Source organism: Caretta caretta, chromosome 6 (assembly GCF_965140235.1).
Source record: "Caretta caretta isolate rCarCar2 chromosome 6, rCarCar1.hap1, whole genome shotgun sequence".
Classification (NCBI taxonomy): Eukaryota; Metazoa; Chordata; order Testudines; family Cheloniidae; genus Caretta; species Caretta caretta.
The window spans coordinates 6918555-6937592 of NC_134211.1; positions in this window are offsets into that span (position 1 = coordinate 6918555).

The window sequence follows — 19038 nt, forward strand, 5'->3', positions numbered from 1 at the left end:
TGGGCAAGATTCACCAGCCAGATACTACAGAGAATTCTTTTCTGGGTAACTCAGATCCCATTCCATCTAACATCCCGTCCCAGGCCACTAGGCCCCATCTACCACAAATAGTCAAAGATCAATTAATTGCCAAAATCATGTTAACCCATCATACTATCTCCTCCACAAATTTATCAAGCTTAATCTTGAAACCAGCTAGGTCTTTTGCCCCCACTGCTTCCCTTGGAAGGCTGTTCCAGAACTTCACTCCTCTGATGGTTAGAAACCTTCATCTAATTTCAAGTCTAAACTTCCTGTGGAAGTAACAAAAAGGGATTTAAGTGCAGCCATCTTAGTTCTGTTGAAAAGAAAGCAAAAGTCAGGCTAACTCTTATGCAAAACTTGTAAAGACAAAACTGTAAGCGTATCAAAATTGCAAAGCAAAGCTGGTTTTAACCTTGCCTTACAATAACAATAAAATGTAATTGTTTAACATTTTTTGCTACATATAAAATATAAAAAAGTATAAACAAAACAAAGCTTTATTATTACATAAATAATAAAAAGCTATAAATACTTGCTTTACATTTTTTATACTTTAAAAATTTGCGTAAGGACACTCTGTCCAAACGGACGTCTTCCTTCTTGCAATTGCCTAAAAATAAAACTGTCTCTAACTTGTTGCATCCAAACTAAAAGTAAGAACTTGTTTTCTTCCACAATTTGGTGCCGTGACTCGGATAACGATGCCCGGCTAAAACAGCAGAAACTACTACAAACCTTTCCCCTTCAAAGCCCAAAGCACCAAACAAAAGGTAAAAAAAAACCTATAAAAATCGATACTGGGGTATCAAAAAATTATTATGCAACAAGGCCAAATGCAAAGTGGTGCTGAAAAACTTTTTTCCGCACCCCCAATATGAGGTTGAGGTCAAACCTAATCAAAGCTAAAAATTTTTGCTGCCTCAATAAGGGTGTATTACGTCCAAACATAAAACATTAAGGATATAGATTAAAAAAATGCATCTAAAGATCAAAGTAAATAAAATAAAAGTAAATAATAAGTGTGTAAAAAGTAAATGCCGCTATCGAGGTCTGGGACTTCAGCTAACTTCAGGCACACCAGGGCCCTCACTCTCTAAGTAAAAAAGTTCTAAACATAAGGGGGGAGGGGTCAGCCAAACCTCATGACCCAGCAAACAGTGCAAAAAAGTAAAAGCCTTTCCTACTTATAAGCTGCTACCCCGCAAACCCTTTCCCTAAAGTATGTAAAAATCTTTTTAGCTTTTAAGCAGCTAACACAGCAAACAAAATAAACTGGGGAAACTATTTTATAAGCCGCTAAGTGAACAAAATACTCCCTTGTGTAATTAAATTTTTTACATAATAATCCCTCTAAACAATTCCCACTAAAAGGTACCTTCAATTTAAATAAAATCATACACGTCAAAAAAAAAGCTACAAAAACCTCCATAAGTCTCAAGTGCAAAAGCCAAAAAACTCCCCCCCCAAATTAAAAACTCAAGTACAAAATTTAAGAACTAAATGTAATGCAACCAAATGCCTCCCTACCCAAACTATATTGTTAACCCTCTCAGCTCTTTCATATCCCCAATTAGTTAAAGCTAAATGAAAAATAAATAAATAAAGGGGGGGGGGTTAATTTAAAAGTCAGTTTGGCCTAAAAATAAAAAAAGCTGCCCTGCATTCAAAAATAAAAAAACAGAGACCAAGCCAAGTAGGAAAAAAAACTGCTTTCACACCCAGCTGGCTGTAAAAAAAATATAAACACACATAAAACAAAAAGCAAATAATTTGCAAAACTAAAATTACATTTGCAAAGATTGGCTGCCCGGTAAAACCCAACAGTCTGCCTTTGCAACCCTAAAGCCAGAATGGTTTGAAAACGCTAAAAAGGCCACAAACAGCCGGCCTAAACTAAAATACCAAGCAAAGATCCCTAAAAGGAACGCCCCAAAAAACCCAGGGCATAAAAATCCCTCCCAAAAGGAAAAGCAAGTTACAAAGTTTTGCAGCGGGAAAATTGCAGTGGGAAAATTGCAAAGGGAAAAAGCCCTGAACAGTGCACACCATCTATCTGTTTTATCCTTGTTATTTTACGTTTGCTTTGTTTGGCACTGTTGGTATTATAGGTTAAAAATTGCATAATTAAAAATAAGCCTCACTCTCCATTATAGTATGCCTAAAAACCAAAAAAAAACAAAAAACGGTTTAGCATTCCGCTCTCCACCGCGGGCTGCAAACAAAGGGTGCAGGTGGGTCTACCCCAAGTCATAGCAAAACTAAGCAATAGAAAAAAAATAAAAAAACGTGTACCCAACAGCTCAAAAAAACGAAGCAACTAAAAGCATAAATCACTATCCAAGCAGCAACTCAAACCTCCGCCCAAAACAAGTTGCAAGCCTTAAAACAAAACTTCCAGGCAAAAAAAGCGGAACGCACACGCCTGAAGCCCTGGCTAAGCAAGTACCAGCCCTTCAGGAACATGTGAAAATGTAACCATGTGTGCTCAGCATATGCCGCAGTGGCCGTGTGTCTGCCGTAAAAAACATGAAACAGTGACAACGCCAATTGGCCATGCATTCTGCCCAGGTGGCCAGCCTCACACGCCACCACCTGGGTAGCCCTTGGAAATAAAAATGTTTCCAAAAAAATAACCCAAAGGGGTGGGAGCTAGTTAAAAAGCCCACCCTCCTTGCTAAAGTGGTAATAAAACAAGGCTTGTACCCATAAAAAGGAACGGTTCACCAAAAATAGCAAAATCGGGCCCAAGCAAGCAACACATTTTTTTTTGAAGTTAAAAACTTTAAAAGCATAGCTAATTACAAGCATCAAAAATTTAAATCCCTAAAACAATTAATTAACTTAGATTTTACTATTTTAAGTGTCATTTTAAAAAATAAGTAATTTAAAAAAACTAAAGTTAACTCTATAATTGCTAAAAAAATTAGGTAGTTAAATTTTACAAAATGCTGGGAAAAAAAAGAAATTCTTGGTTTCTTTGCAGCCAGTCGAAAAAAAAAAAGGGGGGCCCTTTTCCAAAAAAAGGTCTGCAAATAAATCCAGGCAAAAAAATGATTTCATTAAAATCATTTGGCCATAAACATTTTAGTCAAATGAGCTAAAAATACATAAGGGGTTTTATTAAAACCTAACTGCCCCAAGAAAAAAACGGGGGCTTAAAATGGGTCCAAGCAGCCGTAAAATCTGCAGAACACTGCCAGGCATTAATAAAATGTGTTAGGTCTCTGTATTCACAGGTAAGACAAGTCCTGCTCCAAGAAACCTCAACCAGCCTGCCATTGATTAAAAAACAGGTAACTGGGTCTATGTACAGGTCCGTCAACACAAAACTGCTCTGGCTCCACGCTAAAAAGGCCCTTAGCAAGTCCTGCTAACTACCAACACTGCTGTAAAGTGCCAAGAGCTCACTGCCTGAACCCATGCTTCTTTCTGCAAAAAAGTCCCTCGGCCTCAAAATAACTCCACTTCAACTCCTAATCAGCCGCTCCCTCCTTCTGGTATTGCTTTTCCTCCTTCTGGACAGCAAAACTAACAAACAAACCAACAAACTGAAGTGCTAGTAACCGCTCACTTGTCCAGTCATGAAATTACCACACAGCCAGCATTTGCCAAAAAAACCCAGACCACTGCAGGGTAACGTGCTGGTAACTTCTCCCCTACATGGTACTAAACCACACCTGCTTCAAACAAAAAAACCCGCTCTCTCTGCTAAAACTGCCAACGTCCAAAAATTCCTAACCACAAAAAACATTAAAAACTAACCCTGGTAAAAAAACAAAAAATTATACACTAGCCAAAAAAGCCTTGTAAAACCCATGCTTAACAAAGTGGTATTAATTAAATGTGGGGCTTTATTCCACAGGCTGCGCCCTGTGTTTTTAAATAAGTATCTTCAGCATGTATTGTCCTTTCTGATTGGCTGTTAAATAACAAATACCAGAAACGCCTTGTTGCCACTGCCCCCGCCATTTTCTCCACTATACTATCCCCCGTAACACATCCAAGTACAGACAATACCATATAGTCTAATAACACCCAATAGCCAAGGCCTTCCCACTTTAGTAATTTATTTAAATATTGTTTAAAAATATTTTTAACGTTCAAAATATCCCATATAAGCAAACAATTAAGTAATACAAACCGGTCAGTAAAAGTAAAGGTATATCGCATGACTACAAATAAGCCTAAAAAATTTAAAATGTAAATTAGTGGGTTTTATAATGGGGTTAATATAATGGCCATTCCAGGGGTCTGTAGTATATATATATATATAAAAAATGGGTCCTTATTGATTTTGGTGACCCAATTAGAAAATAATTAAATTCATATTTAAAAAAGGTGTGTTCTGCCACCAAAAAATTACCTGTACTAAAATAGTCCCAGTAATTAATAACCTAATCTGTACCGTATTGCAATATACCCCTTCCTATGCTATTCATGTCAATGCTTCTTAAAGGTACATAAAAAAAATTAAACAAATGTGGTACCGTATTTATTGAAAAAAAAGTTTTAAAATACTAATTAACAGTAATTAATGTTACATTAAAAATTGTAAAATTTGTTTGGCCCTATCTCGTTTCAGGTCAATTTTATATATCCAAACTGCTCCAAGGGGGCTGCTGTTCTGTTGGCACAACAAAGGCCCTGGGTCTCCTCTAGAAAAAGGAAATCTGGTAAAACACCTATAAAATGGTGCCAGGAGTGCAGCAGCAATTTAAAACATTTCAAGGCCAACAGCATAATAAAAAATTAAAACAGCTAAAAAAGGCCACTGGTCTTATTACTAAAGCACAGTTAACCCAGGTACAGGCTAAAGTTGGTAAATTACATGTTATCTCCACCCTTAGTTCAAGGACCCAAAAGCGGTTAACAAAAATGGTATTAAATATCACTAAGGCAAAAAAAAAAATGCAGTAAAATCTGGCATGTTCAAACATGCAGAATTTCCCAGATAACCAGCTAACGGCCATTCAAAGTAACCTTAAGCATCAGGCTTGGTCCACTGCCCTTACTAGTGCTTCAAAAGTGCCATCTGATCTGTGGCCGTAAAAACAAACTTAAATGTTTTCAGGGTAAAGTTTCAGGCACTCTCAGTGCTCCTTCCAAGCCTACGGGCCGGTTAAAAGGGTGTGGGCTCCCACATACCAAATCCTGCCAGGTCCATAAAAAAAATGCAGGTAAAGTTAAATAATTCACCGTAATATTTAAAAAATTAAACCACCTTGTATGCCTAGCCAATTTGTTGTCAGTGCTCCTAAAATAACACCTAATGTTTAAATAAAAATAAAAAATTAATAAACACTTTGGCCTTTAAAGCCCCCACAGCTTCAGTGCGTACAAAAGCTAAAGCCAAAAAAAGTCGTCACTGTTTATAACAATGGCTGTTAAAAAGGTAGCAAACAGAAAACGACCCGAACAAAACACCTAATTTCCCAGTTAGTAACAGCCGTGTAGATGTTGAGGCCACCACTTTGTAAAATATACATTTTAATCTCATCACTGCTGCCAACAATTCCATTATTGGCCTGCAAATAAAGTCCTACAATTAAATCTTAGGTTTCAAATACCTTTGAATTAAACTACCTTCATACCAAACCAATTCCAAAACCTACACTCACTCCTACCAAAGGTTCAAAAAATCTCTAAATTACAAGGTCAAATTTATGTACTTCAAGTTATATTGTATTTATGTACTTCATTGATGTACATATATATTTATGTAGTTCAAAGTATATTATATTATACTTCAAATTATATATTCAATTAAAAACCATGCATTCCACAGTTTATAAAGTGTCTATCATAATGTAAAAAGAAAAGGAGTACTTGTGGCACCTTAGAGACTAATTTATTTGAGCATGAGCTTTCGTGAGCTACAGCTCACTTCATCAGATGTACCTTATCATAACGTTACATTATCATAATGTAGTGTGTTATGTAACTAAGGCTATAAATCAACCCCAGCAGATTGTTACAATACAAACAGTAATGTTTATATTGTTTTTGTGTAGTTTAAAAATATGTTGTTGTAAAAAATGTAATAACAAAAATACCTTTCATGTTCAAACAGTGTGCTTTGTTGTTATATCCAGTCACAGTTGATAAGGCTAACCATTTAATCTAAAATCAAAAATACAAAATCTAATAAAAATAAAAAATTTAAAATGGTAGTTGTGCTAAAAAATGCACAAAAGGCCGGGGGGGGGGGGGGGGAGTGTAAAAACAAAATTAAAAAACATTAAATGTCGGCCTCTCAGTTGATTTAAAAACAAAGCAACAGTCAGGCTAATGCAGAACCATAATAACGCAAAATTTGTAAAGGCAGACCTGCTTAAGCGTATAAAAAACTGCAAGTAAAGCTGTTTAACCTTGCCTTAAAATAAAAATAAAATGTAATTGTTAGCAAAAAATTTTAAAAACAAATAAAATATCAAAAAAGTATAAACAAAGACACCATCTTATATAATCAAAGGGTATAAATACTGCTTTATATTGTTTATACTTTAAAAAATACTAAGGCAAAGGTATTCTTCATCCATTGTATTTCTTCCCTTGCAATTGCTTAAAAATAAACTCTTTTTGGCTTGTTGCATTCAAACTAATATATATATATATTTTTTTTTCTTCCACAGTACTAAACCACAATTGCTCCAAAACAAACAAACAAACAAAGCCGCTCACTCTGCTAAAACCGCCAAAGTCCAAAAATTCCTAACTACAAAGAACATTAAAAACTGGCCCTGGTAAACAAGGCGTAGCGTTATACACTGGCAAAAAAAAAAAAAACCCTTGTAAAATCCATGCTTAATAGTGTGGTATTAATTGGGTTTGGGGGGTTATTCCAAGGCTGCGCCCTGTGTTTTTCAATAAGTACCTTCAGCATGTATTGCCCTCCCTACTTCGCTTTCAAATAACAAATACCAAAGGTGCCTTGTTGCCACTGCCCCCGCCATTCCCTCCATGATACTTCTACCCCCGTAACACATCCAAATACAAACAACACCAGATATTCTAATAAAACCCAATGGCCAAGGCCTTCACATTTTAATAATGTAATTAAATATTTTTAAAAAAATAGGTTTAAGGTTCAAAATATCTTATCTAAGAAAACAATTAAATAAAAAACAAACTAGTCCATAAAAAGAAAAGTATAAATATCACTACAAATAAGCCTCAAAAATCTAAAATTAAAATTAGTGGATTTTATAGCGGGGTTAATATAAAAGCCATCTTAGGGGTCTATAATATGTCATAAAAAAGGCCCTTATTGTTTTTGGTTGCCCAATTAGTAAATAATCAAATTCGTATTTAAAAAAGGGTGTGTTCTGCCACCAAAAATTTACCTGTACTTAAATAGTCCCAGTAATTAATAACCTAATCTGTACCATATTGCAATATACCCCTCCTATGCTATTCATGTCAATGCTTCTTAAAAATATTTTAAATTATATAAACAACAAATGTGATATGGTACTTTACTAAAAGAAATGTGTTAAGGTAATAGTAATTAATGCTATATTAAAAACTATAACATTTACTCTTCCCCTATTTAGCTTTCAGGTCACGTATATCTATCCCAACTGCTCCAAAAAAGCTGCCATTCGGTTAGCAGAGCAAAGCGCCCGTGTCTCCTCTAAAAAAATATTTGGTCAAACACCTGTCAAGTGGGGCCAATAGTGCAGCAGCAATTGACAACATTTATAAAAGCCAACAACATAATAAAAAATCAGGGCAGCTAAAAAAGGCCACTAGTCTTATGACTGAAGCACAGTTAACCCAAGTGCAAGCTGAAATGGGTAAATTACATGTTATCTCCGTCCTTAGGTTAATAATCCAAAAGCTGTTAATAAAAATGGTATTAAATATCACTAAGGCAAAAAAAATTGCAGTAAAATCTGGCATGTTCCAAATTTCCTAAATAACCAGCTAACGGCCGTTCACAGTGACCTTAAGCACCAGGCCTGGCCCACTGCCCTTACTAGTGCTTCCAAAGTGCCATCTGATCTGTGGCCGTAAAAACAAACTTAAACGTTTTCAGGGTAAAGTTGCAGGCACTTGCAGTGCTCCTGCCAAGCCTACGGGCCGGTGAAAGGGGTGTGGGCTCCCACATACCAATCCTGCCAGGTCCATAAAAAAAATGCATAGAACATGAAACAATTCACGGTAATATTTAAAAAAATAATTCCCCTGGTATGCCTAGCCAATTTGTTGTCAGTGCTCCTAAAATAACACCCAATGTTTACATAAAAATAAAAAGCCAATAAACATTTTTGGCCTTTAAAGCCCCCACAGCCTCAGTGCGTACAAAAGCTAAAGCCAAAATAAAATTTGTCACTGTTTCTAACAGCGTTTGTTAAAAAAGTAGAAAACAAACACCGACCCTAACAAAACACCTGCTTTTCCAAGCTAGTTAGAGCTGTGTAAACGTTAAGGTCACCATTTGCAAAACATACATTTTAATTTCACCATTGCTGCAAAAAATCCTTATCTATTGGCCTGCAAATAAAATCCTATAATTAAATCTTAGGCTTCAAATACCCTTTCATTAAACCACCTTAATACCCGACCAATTCCAAAACCTACACTCACTCCTACCAAAGGTTCAAAAAATCTCTAAATTACAAGGCCAAATCTATGTGCTTCAAAATATATATCAAATTAAAAAACATGCCTTTCATACCATCTATAAAGCATTTATCTTATGGACTAATTAGAATATATTGTGCTATGTAACTAAGGCTACAAAATAACTCCAGCATATTATTACACTAAACACATTAATGTTTGCATTGTTTTTGTTTAATTTAAAAATATGTTATTGTTGTTATAAAAAACAGAATAACAAAAATACTTTTCATGTTCATACTAATTATGCATTATCGCTACATCCAACCAAAAGTTATGGGGCTGATCCTTTTAATCTAATATCAAAAATACAAGGTCTAATAAAAATAAAAGTTTAAAAATGATGGTTGTGCTAAAAGCACTGAAGAGGGGAGTGTGAAAGTAAAAAAGGTCATTTAAGTGCAGCCATCTTAGTTCTGTTAAAAAAAAAAAAAAGCAAAAGTCAGGCTAACTCTAACCCCTAAGAATTCAAAACTTCTAAAGTCAAAACAGGTGTAAGTGTACAAAAATTGCAAAGCAAAAACCTGACCTTAAAAGAACAATAAAATGTAATTGTAGCAAAAACATGTTAAAAACAAATACAATATAAAAAATGTATAGACAAAGCAGAGCTTTATGTAATAAAAAGGTATAAATACTTGCTTTACATTGTTTATACTTTAAAAATTTGCATAAAAACAGACACCCTGTCCAAACGGCTGTCTTCCTTCTTGCAATTGCCTAAAAATAAAACTGTCTCTAACTTGTTGCATGCAAACTAAAAGTAAGAACTTGTCTTCTTCCACAGTATCCATTTGTTCTTGTGTCCACATTGGTACTGAGCTTAAAGAATTCCTCTCCCTCCATGGTATTTATCCCTCCGATGTATTTACAGAGAGCAATCACATGTTCCCTCAGCCTTCTTTTGGTTAGGCTAAAGAAGCCAAGCTCCTTGAGTCTCCTTTCATAAGACAAGTTTTCCATTTCTCGGATCATCCTAGTAGCTCTTCTCTGTACCTGTTCCTGTATCCTTCTTAAACATGGGAGATCAGAACTGCACACAGTCTTCCAGATGAGGTCTCACCAGTGCCTTGTAGAACGGTACTAACACCTCCTTATCTCTACTGGAAATACCTCGCCTGATGCATGCTAAAACCGCATTAGCTTTCTTCACGGCCATATCACATTGGTGGCCCATAGTCATCCTGCGGTCAATCAATCCTCCAAGGTCCTTCTCCTCCTCTGTTACTTCCAATTGATGCATCTCCAGCTTATAACTAAAATTCTTGTTATTAATCCCTAAATGCATGACCTTACACTTCTCACTATTAATTTTCATCCTATGACTATTACTCCAGTTTACAAGGTCATTCAGGTCTTCCTGTATGATATCCCGGTCCTTCTCTGAATTGGCAATACCTCCCAGCTTTGTGTCATACACAAACATTATTAGTGTACACTCACTTTTTGTGCCGAGGTCAGTAATTAAAAGATTAAATAAGATTGGTCCCAAAACCGATCCCTGAGGAACTCCACTGGTAACCTCCCTCCAGCCTGACAGTTCACCTTTCAGTAGGACCCTCTGTAATAATTCGTATTCTTGAACTAATAATTCCCCATGTGGCTCCGTAACAAACGCCTTACTGAAATCTAGCTAAATTAGATCCACTGTGTTTCCTTTGTCTAAAAAATCTGTTACTGTCTCAAGGAAGGAGATCAGGTTGGTCTGGCACGATCTACCTTTTGTAAAACCATGTTGTATTTTGTCCCATTTACCATTGACCTCAATGTCCTTAACTACTTTCTCCTTCAAATTTTTTTCTATAAAACAGATGTCAAACTAACAGGCCTGTAGTTACCCGAAGTTTGGCTTCTATCTCGGATATGGTAATCTCTACCTCCATAGCCTCATTCCCATTTGTCATGCTACCATTACCCTAAGATCCTCATTAGCCTCATTAAAGACAAAGGCAAAGTACTTGTTTAGATATTGGGCCATGCCTAGATATTCTATGATTCTATGATTATCCTTAACTTCCATTCAGTCCTCAGTGTTTAACTGTCCCACTTCTTCTTTCTTTGTTTTCTTCTTATTTATATGGCTATAGAACCTTTTACTATTTGTTTTAATTCCCTTTGCAAGGTCCAACTCTACATGGCTTTTAGCCTTTCTCACTTTATCCCGACATGTTCTAACCTCAATAAGGTAGCTTTCCTTGCTGATCCCTCCCATCTTCCACTCCCTGTATACTTTCTGCTTTGTCTTAATCACCTCTCTGAGATGCTTGCTCATCCATCTTGGTCTACAAGTCCTGCCTATGAATTTTTTCCCCTTTCTTGGGATGCAGGCTTCTGACAGCTTCTGCAACTTTGACTTGCAGGAATCCCAGGCCGCCTCTGCCTTTAGATCCATAAGTTCTTCAGTCCAATCCACTTCCCTAACTAATGTCCTTAATTTTTTTAAAGTTAGCCCTTTTGAAATCAAAAACCCTACTCACAGATTTATTTTTTGTTATCCTTCCCTTCAGGTTAAGGTGAATTAGCTCATGATCACTGGAACCCAGGGTGTCCCCTACAACCATTTCTTCTAGGAGGTTCTCACAACTTACCAAAACCAAATCTAAAATGACATCCCCAGTTGTTGGTTCAGCAACTACTTGATGAAGGAATTCATCAGCTATCGCATCTATTAAAATCTGAGCCCTATTATTATTACTAGCACTTGTCCTCCAGTCTATATCTGGGAAGTTAAAGTCTCCCATGAGCGCACAGTTCCCATGAGTATTTACTTCATTAAAAACATTAAAGAGGGCAACAATGGAAGAAAACATGAGTTTTTCATTGTGTCCCCCACCGCTTGGGTCACCACCACTGCTGCCTCTGTGTCTGTCTTTGCCTTCTCACCTCAGTCCTTCTCCTCCAGCAGAACTCCCCCTCAACCTCCCCTGTCTCCAGCTCTGTTGGCTGGCTCCTCTGCTGCTGCAGCCACCTACACTCCTTCCGGCCAGATGAGGGATTTCAAAACGTTCTGAAGAGTGCGCAGAAATGGGTAGAGGAGCTTCACACTGAAGCTATTTCCCCACCCATTCAAGAATACAAGAGTCACCGAAGAAGACGACATTTTGTATATGTGGCACGGGATAATCTCATAAGAGACCCCAAACAACAATTCAAAGCTGAATTCTTTAACAGGGTGCTAGACTGTGGGATACAATCAGTTGCAGAACGTTTCATGCAGCTCAAGGATCACAGCAGTATATTTGGGATGTTGTAGGATGTTCCCAAACTCCTCACTGTACCTGAAGAAGACCTAAACCAGCAATGCAGGGCACTAGAGACCGTGTTGACAAATGACCACATGTGCGAAATTGATGCAAGTGATATAGGTGATGAACTGAAAGCCCTTTTCAGATACATTCAACAGGATCAACTCCAAAGGCTGTTCTGGAATATACGTGCACAAATAAGATGACCACCATCTTTCCAAATTATTTTGTTGCTCTGTGCATACTTCTAACACTTCCTGTAACAGCTGCCAGTGGAGAACACAGCTTCTCCAAGCTGAAATGAGTAAAAACACATCTACGCTCCACAATGACCCAGGAGAGGCTAGTCGGCCTTGCAACCATCTCAATAGAGTATGAGTTGGCCCAGACTGTGGACCTTCAGGAAGCAGAAGCAGTTCAAATCTCTGCAACCAAGAAGGCACGGAAGCACCACTTTGATTATTCAAATATCAAAATGCCAGTGTTAACTTTCAAATGCCTGAACAGCAAATGTAACTTTTCTTGTCTGCATAGTAAAGTGTACTGACAATTTTTGAACAAGGCATTTAAAGTTGTTAGTTCTCCTTTATTGGGGTAGGTAGCAGAGCAGTACCATGGGCGGAGTAGAACAGAAAGAAGGCAGAATTGAGACCTTTCAAAGTTTTGGCCCAAGCAAGGGGGCATGGGGGTGTCATTTGAGCTCCCCGCCTGATAGGGTGACCAGACAGCAAATGTGAAAAATCAGGAGAGGGGGTAGGGGGTAATAGGAACCCATATAAGAAAAAGACCCAAAAGTCGGCACTGGCCCTATAAAGTTGGGACATCTGGTCACCCTAATGCCTGAGGTGCCAAAATGTTGTGGGCCGGCCCTGGCAGCAGGTGCAGTGTATTGAATAAAACAAACACATACAAAACAGGATGTGATTGAAGAGAATTAGTCATTAAATAACTTATTTCTCTTCTGTGTATCTTGATGGAGGTATTAAATCAGGAATCACAGACTCTGCGAGCCCCAAAGCTGTGGGAGAAAGGTGGCATAGATCCCGAGTTGGAATTAGACTTTCAACAAACCAGAGAGCCGGAGGAGACAGACCTTCCCCAAGACAATGTCCTCTTATCGCCCTTTGTTCTGTAGTGGCAGTGAACATGGTTAGAAGAGATTGGCACTGCCAGGTGTGAATGGGGCTTGTGAGAGTGAAGTATTTTCATTGTATTCTGCAGATAATATTGCTCAGATTCAAAAGGAGATGCCGAGTTAACTCGAGATACACCTTATGCATTGCCCTAACTCGACTCCTGTCCACACAGAAAAACCCTTAAGATGTGCTGCTAATAACTCAAGTGAGCTGGCCCCTCGGGGCACAGGCAAAAGCCTAAGTTAGCACAACTCACCAGCTAACATGATCTTTCTGTAGTATGGATGCAAGCTAGCTGCACTTGAGTGCTTCTAATTCTCCAATGCCTTCCCACTCTTCCCCCTGTGTCCCAAGAAAGGACAGACAAGTTCTCCCACCATCCACTGGGGAAGAATCCATAGAGTGGCTCAGCTCACTGCTGTGCAAAGAGCCTTGGGATGAGCTCCTAAAAGTCTTAGTGCCCCACCTGAGTGAGTGCAGTGCCAGTCTGGACACAGCAGGACCTTTGTTTATTCACAGTGCGGCTCTTCTCATGTGAGAGAGGCTGACTCAAGCCGAGTAATTGAGTGTAGAAAACTCAAGTTAACTCTGCAGTGAAGACAAAGCCTCAGCTCTTTCGGCTGACAGGGATCTATTCTACCACAGTGGTTCTCAACTGGGGGGTCTGTGGCCCTGTCGGAGGGGGGGGGTGTCACAAGCAGGCTTCAGAGGATCTGCCCAAATAAACCAGAGAGCATGGCTGGCCTTAGACTCGGAAGCTTCTCTACCAAGCCTTAAAACCCACAGATTGTGTTTATCACTCTTATTGATGGACCTGGCGATTCCACAGGCTACTGCCCACTACCTCCAACTGTAACACAAACTTTAACTGTGACATCAGCAACATTAACATGAGCTTTCTAGAAACGTGAAGATACATGATCTATTCTTTTCGTGTGGGGGAAGTATGAATTCAGAGTTAAGGTTTTGTGTTGCAGTTCAAGCTAAAGGCATTTTTTGTGTGTACTGTATTTCTTTATAGTGTTGCCTCTCGGCCCAAGTGCTTAGCAGTATTCGGGGCCTCTCCAGGTTGTTTCCATTAAGAGGAGAAATTGATTATAAATGTCCCATATTTCTTGGTACAATCTTGTTTACTTAAGAAGAAGGTGCACACAGCTCTGTTTCCCTGAACACAGTAGAAATGCAAACTTGCTTGTAGCCAGTCCTGTGCCCTAACAAAGGGCTTTTTCTTGGCTTCCTCCACAGCCACATTACCAAGGCTTCTCTGGGTTTCTGCTGGCTTTCTTATTCCTTTCGATAGTTATCTGCAACATAAATCCATTCCCCAGCCTCTGCATTTTTGCAATCAGTCCTAGGGTTCTCCTCAGCCTGCTTGTCTCACCTACTACTCAGGCCTTGCCATGCTGGTCCATGCCTTGGGTGGTGGGTTCTGTTGTTTTTGCTCCCACTAAACCATGGGGTATTTAATTGCTCCCATATTTAGCCTAACTGAAAGGGTGCTTTGTCCACACCTGAACTTCAAAGGTGGCTATCAATGGACGGGATATATTTGACCTCCTTGTAGGAGGTGGAGAGAAGAAGAAACTGCAGTCGTAGGTGGGGAGGGAGAAAGAGCACAGATCCTAGCTCAGCTGCAAAGGCCTCCTTTGCCTTTCACAAAGATCATCAGTGATGGGGAACCCCAGGGATTGAACTAAGGATCTCTTGTACCATGGGCCAATCATCAGGGAGAGAACTCCTGACTAAGGATGCATGACATTAATGGTGGGGGCATTTACAGAGGTTATAGCTGCCCCCACCATTCCTTCTCTCCCATGGTCCTCCCAGATATTCCTGCTCCCCCAGTCCTTCCATAGCATAGGCCAGAAGGGCCTCTTGTTGCCCCCCAGTAACCTCCTTTTGCAGCTGGGGAGGTGTCCCATCAGCACTGGCCCCTCAGAGCAGGACATCCCTGCCCGCAAACCGCAGGAGAAGCTCTCTGAGAAGCAGAACTGGCACCTGAGCTCTGGAAACCGCTTCAGGGACAAGTTTCCTCTCTCTCAATTTGACAAGGGGGCAGGAAGAAGAGGCATAAATCCCTGAAGTGTGTCAAGAGCTGGAGGAAAGGACTGTGTGTCCATGGCTGAAGGTGGGAGGGGAATGGATGGAGATGTGGTTCTCTGCTCTCTCACACGGAACATGTCAGCCAGCACAGCTGAGCCATCGTGGGGTTCTGTTAATTTTCTGCTGTTAGATGCCTGCCCTAAATTACTGCCTCCCATCTGAATGAAGGCAAAGCAAGAGGGGCACTGTGCCCTAACCCTTGTCTGGACTTAGGGGATGTCTTCACGACCAAGCGTGGCAACGCTTTAACGTGGCTCTGTAGTCGCAGCACGAGCGCTGGGAAAGAGCTCTCCCAGTGCTGCAAAAAAACCCACCCTGACCAGGGGAGTAGCTGCCAGTGCTGGGAGCATTTCCCCACCCTCGTCTCCCACCCAACTACCAAGTGGCGGGAACTTTTACCAGCAATGGAGGGTGGGGAACCCTGGTGGGCCAGCTTATATTCCATCTTAGTTCTGTTGAAGACTTGCCATTTTTAGGTCTGTAATCGAGTGACCAGAGAGATTGAAGTGTTCTCCAACCAGTTTTTGCATGTTATTATTCTTGACATCTGATTTGTGTCCATTTATTCTTTTACGTAGAGACTGTCCAGTTTGGCCAATGTACATGGCAGAGAGGCATTGCTGGCACATGATGGCATATATCACATTGGTAGACGTGCAGATGAACGATCCTCTGACAGTGTGGCTGATGTGATTAGGCCCTATGATGGTGTCCCCTGAATAGATATGTGGACACAGTTGGCAACGGGCTTTGTTGCAAGGATAGGTTCCTGGGTTAGTGGTTCTGTGGTGTGGTGTGTGGTTGCTGGTGAGTATTTGCCTCAGGGTGGGGGGCTGTCTGTAGGCAAGGACTGGCCTGTCTCCCAAGATTTGTGAGAGTGATAGGTCGTCCCTCAGGATAGGTTGTAGATCCTTGATGATGCGTTGGAGAGGTTTTAGTTGGGGGCTGAAGGTGATGGCTAGTGGCGTTCTGTTATTTTCCTCATTGGGCCTGTCCTGTAGTACGTGAATTCTGGGTACTCTTCTGTCTCTGTCAATTTGTTAATTCGCTTCAGCAGGTGGGTATTGTAGTTGTAAGAATGCTTGATAGAGATCTTGTAGGTGTTTGTCCCTGTCTGAGGGGTTGGAGCAAAGGTAGTTGTATCGCAGAGCTTGGCTGTAGACAATGGATCGTGTGGTGTGGTCTGGGTGAAAGCTGGAGGCATGTAGATAGGAGCGGTCAGTAGGTTTCCGGTATAGGGTGGTGTTTATGTGACCATCGCTTATTAGCACCGTAGTGTCCAGGAAGTGGATCTCTTGTGTGGACTGGTCCAGGCTGAGGTTGATGGTGGGATGGAAATTGTTGAAATCATGGTGGAATTCCTCAAGGGCTACTTTTCCATGGGTCCAGATGATGAAGATGTCATCAATAGAGCGCAAGTAGAGTAGGGGCAATAGGGGACGAGAGCTGAGGAAACATTGTTCTAAGTCAGCCATAAAAATGTTTGCATACTGAGGGGCCATGCGGGTACACATAGCAGTGCCGCTGATCTGAAGGTATACATTGTCCCAAATGTGAAATAGCTGTGGGTGAGGACAAAGTCACAAAGTTCAGCCACCAGGTTGGCCGTGACATTATTGGGGATAATGTTCCTGACGGCTTGTAGTCCATCTTTGTGTGGAATGTTGGTGTAGAGGGCTTCTACATCCATAGTGGCCAGGATGGTGTTTTCAGGAAGATCACCGATGGATTGTAGTTTCCTCAGGAAGTCAGTGGTGTCTTGAAGATAGCTGGGAGTGCTGGTAGCGTAGGGCCTGAGGAGGGAGTCTACATAGCCAGACAATCCTGCTGTCAGGGTGCCAATGCCTCAGATGATGGGGCGTCCAGGATTTCCAGGTTTATGGATCTTGGGTAGCAAACAGAATACCCCTGGTCGGGGTTCCAGGGGTGTGTCTGTGCAGATTTGTTCTTGTGCTTTTTCAGGGAGTTTCTTGAGCAAATGGTGTAGTTTCTTTTGGTAACTCTCAGTGGGATCAGAGGGGAATGGCTCGTAGAAAGTGGTGTTAGAGAGCTGCCGGGCAGCCTCTTGTTCATATTCTGACCTATTCATGATGACAACAGCACCTCCTTTGTCAGCCTTTTTGATTATGATGTCAGAGTTATTTCTGAGGCTGTGGGTGGCATTGTGTTCTGCACGGCTGAAGTTATGGGGCAAGTGATGCTGCTTTTCAACAATTTCAGCCCATGCACGTTGGCGGAAGCACTCTATGTAGAAGTCCAGTCTGTTGTTTCGACCTTCAGGAGGAGTCCACCTAGAATCCTTCTTTTTATAGTGTTGGTAGGAAGGTCTCTGTGGATTAGTATGTTGTTCAGAGGTGTGTTGGAAATATTCCTTGAGTCGGAGACGTTGAAAATAGGATTCTAGGTCACCGCAGAACTGTCTGATGTTCGTGGCGGTGGAGGGGCAGAAGGAGAGGCCCCGAGATAGCCCAGCAGAAGAATCTGTCCTAAGAGTATAATTGGATAGATGAACAATATTGCTGGGTGGGTTAAGGGAACCATTGCTGTGGCCCCTTGTGGCATGTAGTAGTTTAGATAGTTTAGTGTCTTTTTTCTTTTGTAGAGAAGCAAAGTGTGTATTGTAAATGGCTTGTCTAGTTTTTGTAAAGTCCAGCCACGAGGAAGTTTGTGTGGAGGGTTATTTTTTTATGAGAGTATCCAGTTTTGAGAGCTCATTCTTAATCTTTCCCTGTTTGCTGTAGACGATGTTGATCAGGTGGTTCCACAGTTTCTTTGAGAGCGTGTGGCACAAGCTGTCAGCATAGTCTGTGTGGTATGTAGATTGTAATGGATTTTTTACCTTCAGTCCTTTTGGTATGATGTCCATCTGTCTGCATTTGGAAAGGAAGATGATGTCTGTCTGTGTCTGTACGAGTTTTTTCATGAATTTCCGATCTTCCAGTTTTGGACAGTTATCAGCTATCTCACTCCCGTATATGTCAACATGTGATGGAATCCATTCCAAAGTTAATTTATTGCCTCTCTCTCTGATCCTCCAAACCTCTTAATGCATTGCATTGATGATAGCATTCTGGTTTCTTCTAAAGGAACTGAGGATCGACACCTGTCAACAAAGATCACAACACTGGCCTCTATTTCTGCTCTGTTTATTTCTTGTGGTGCCATGAGTATGTTCTCCACTAGGGACTTGGATGAAGACATTCTTCATCCAAGCCACCATTCTAAAGGGATTTATTTGATGAACCATCAGTGTACCCATGAATCTGTTTGCCTTGTGACTGATACTGTTCAATGGGCTTTTCTACAATTTTCTTTAGGGTGGCCAACTCGTATGTTCCTTTGAGCAAGGTTCCCAAAGGGAGAGATATTTATTAAAGTAAATAGATTCATGTGGAGGGATTAGTGGGTGTACATGTTGCTTCACACACTCTACCCTCATAGCATCATCAAGTGTTTCTGTTTCTCCAGTAGCCTTTGTGCACTTCTGGAAACAAGAGGATCTTTTCAGCCTTAATTTGGTTTTCCAGTTTCTGAACAGACCTGAACAGTGATGACATTCAGATAGGGAATGAAATCATTGCCCTACCAAAATAGCTATTCTTCTCTATGATTCTCAAGTGGTTGAACATCAAAAACTCTTTTTACAAATTGCTGTTGGAGTGGATCTTACACCTCCAGTTAGTGTGTGAATTGCAGATGACTGCACAACATTGATCTTGGCAAGGTTACTGAGAGCACTGTGTGACCAGACAGGTAAGAGTTATTCAAGTATTGGATGAGATATTGAGCAGCATGTTGTTTTCAGTGTTCAAACATGTGAACCCCAGTTGGTACCTGCAATACATTATAGAAGAGCCAATCTCTTCTTTGCTTTGGCTGCCAACTTTTTGACCTGTGGTCCAAAC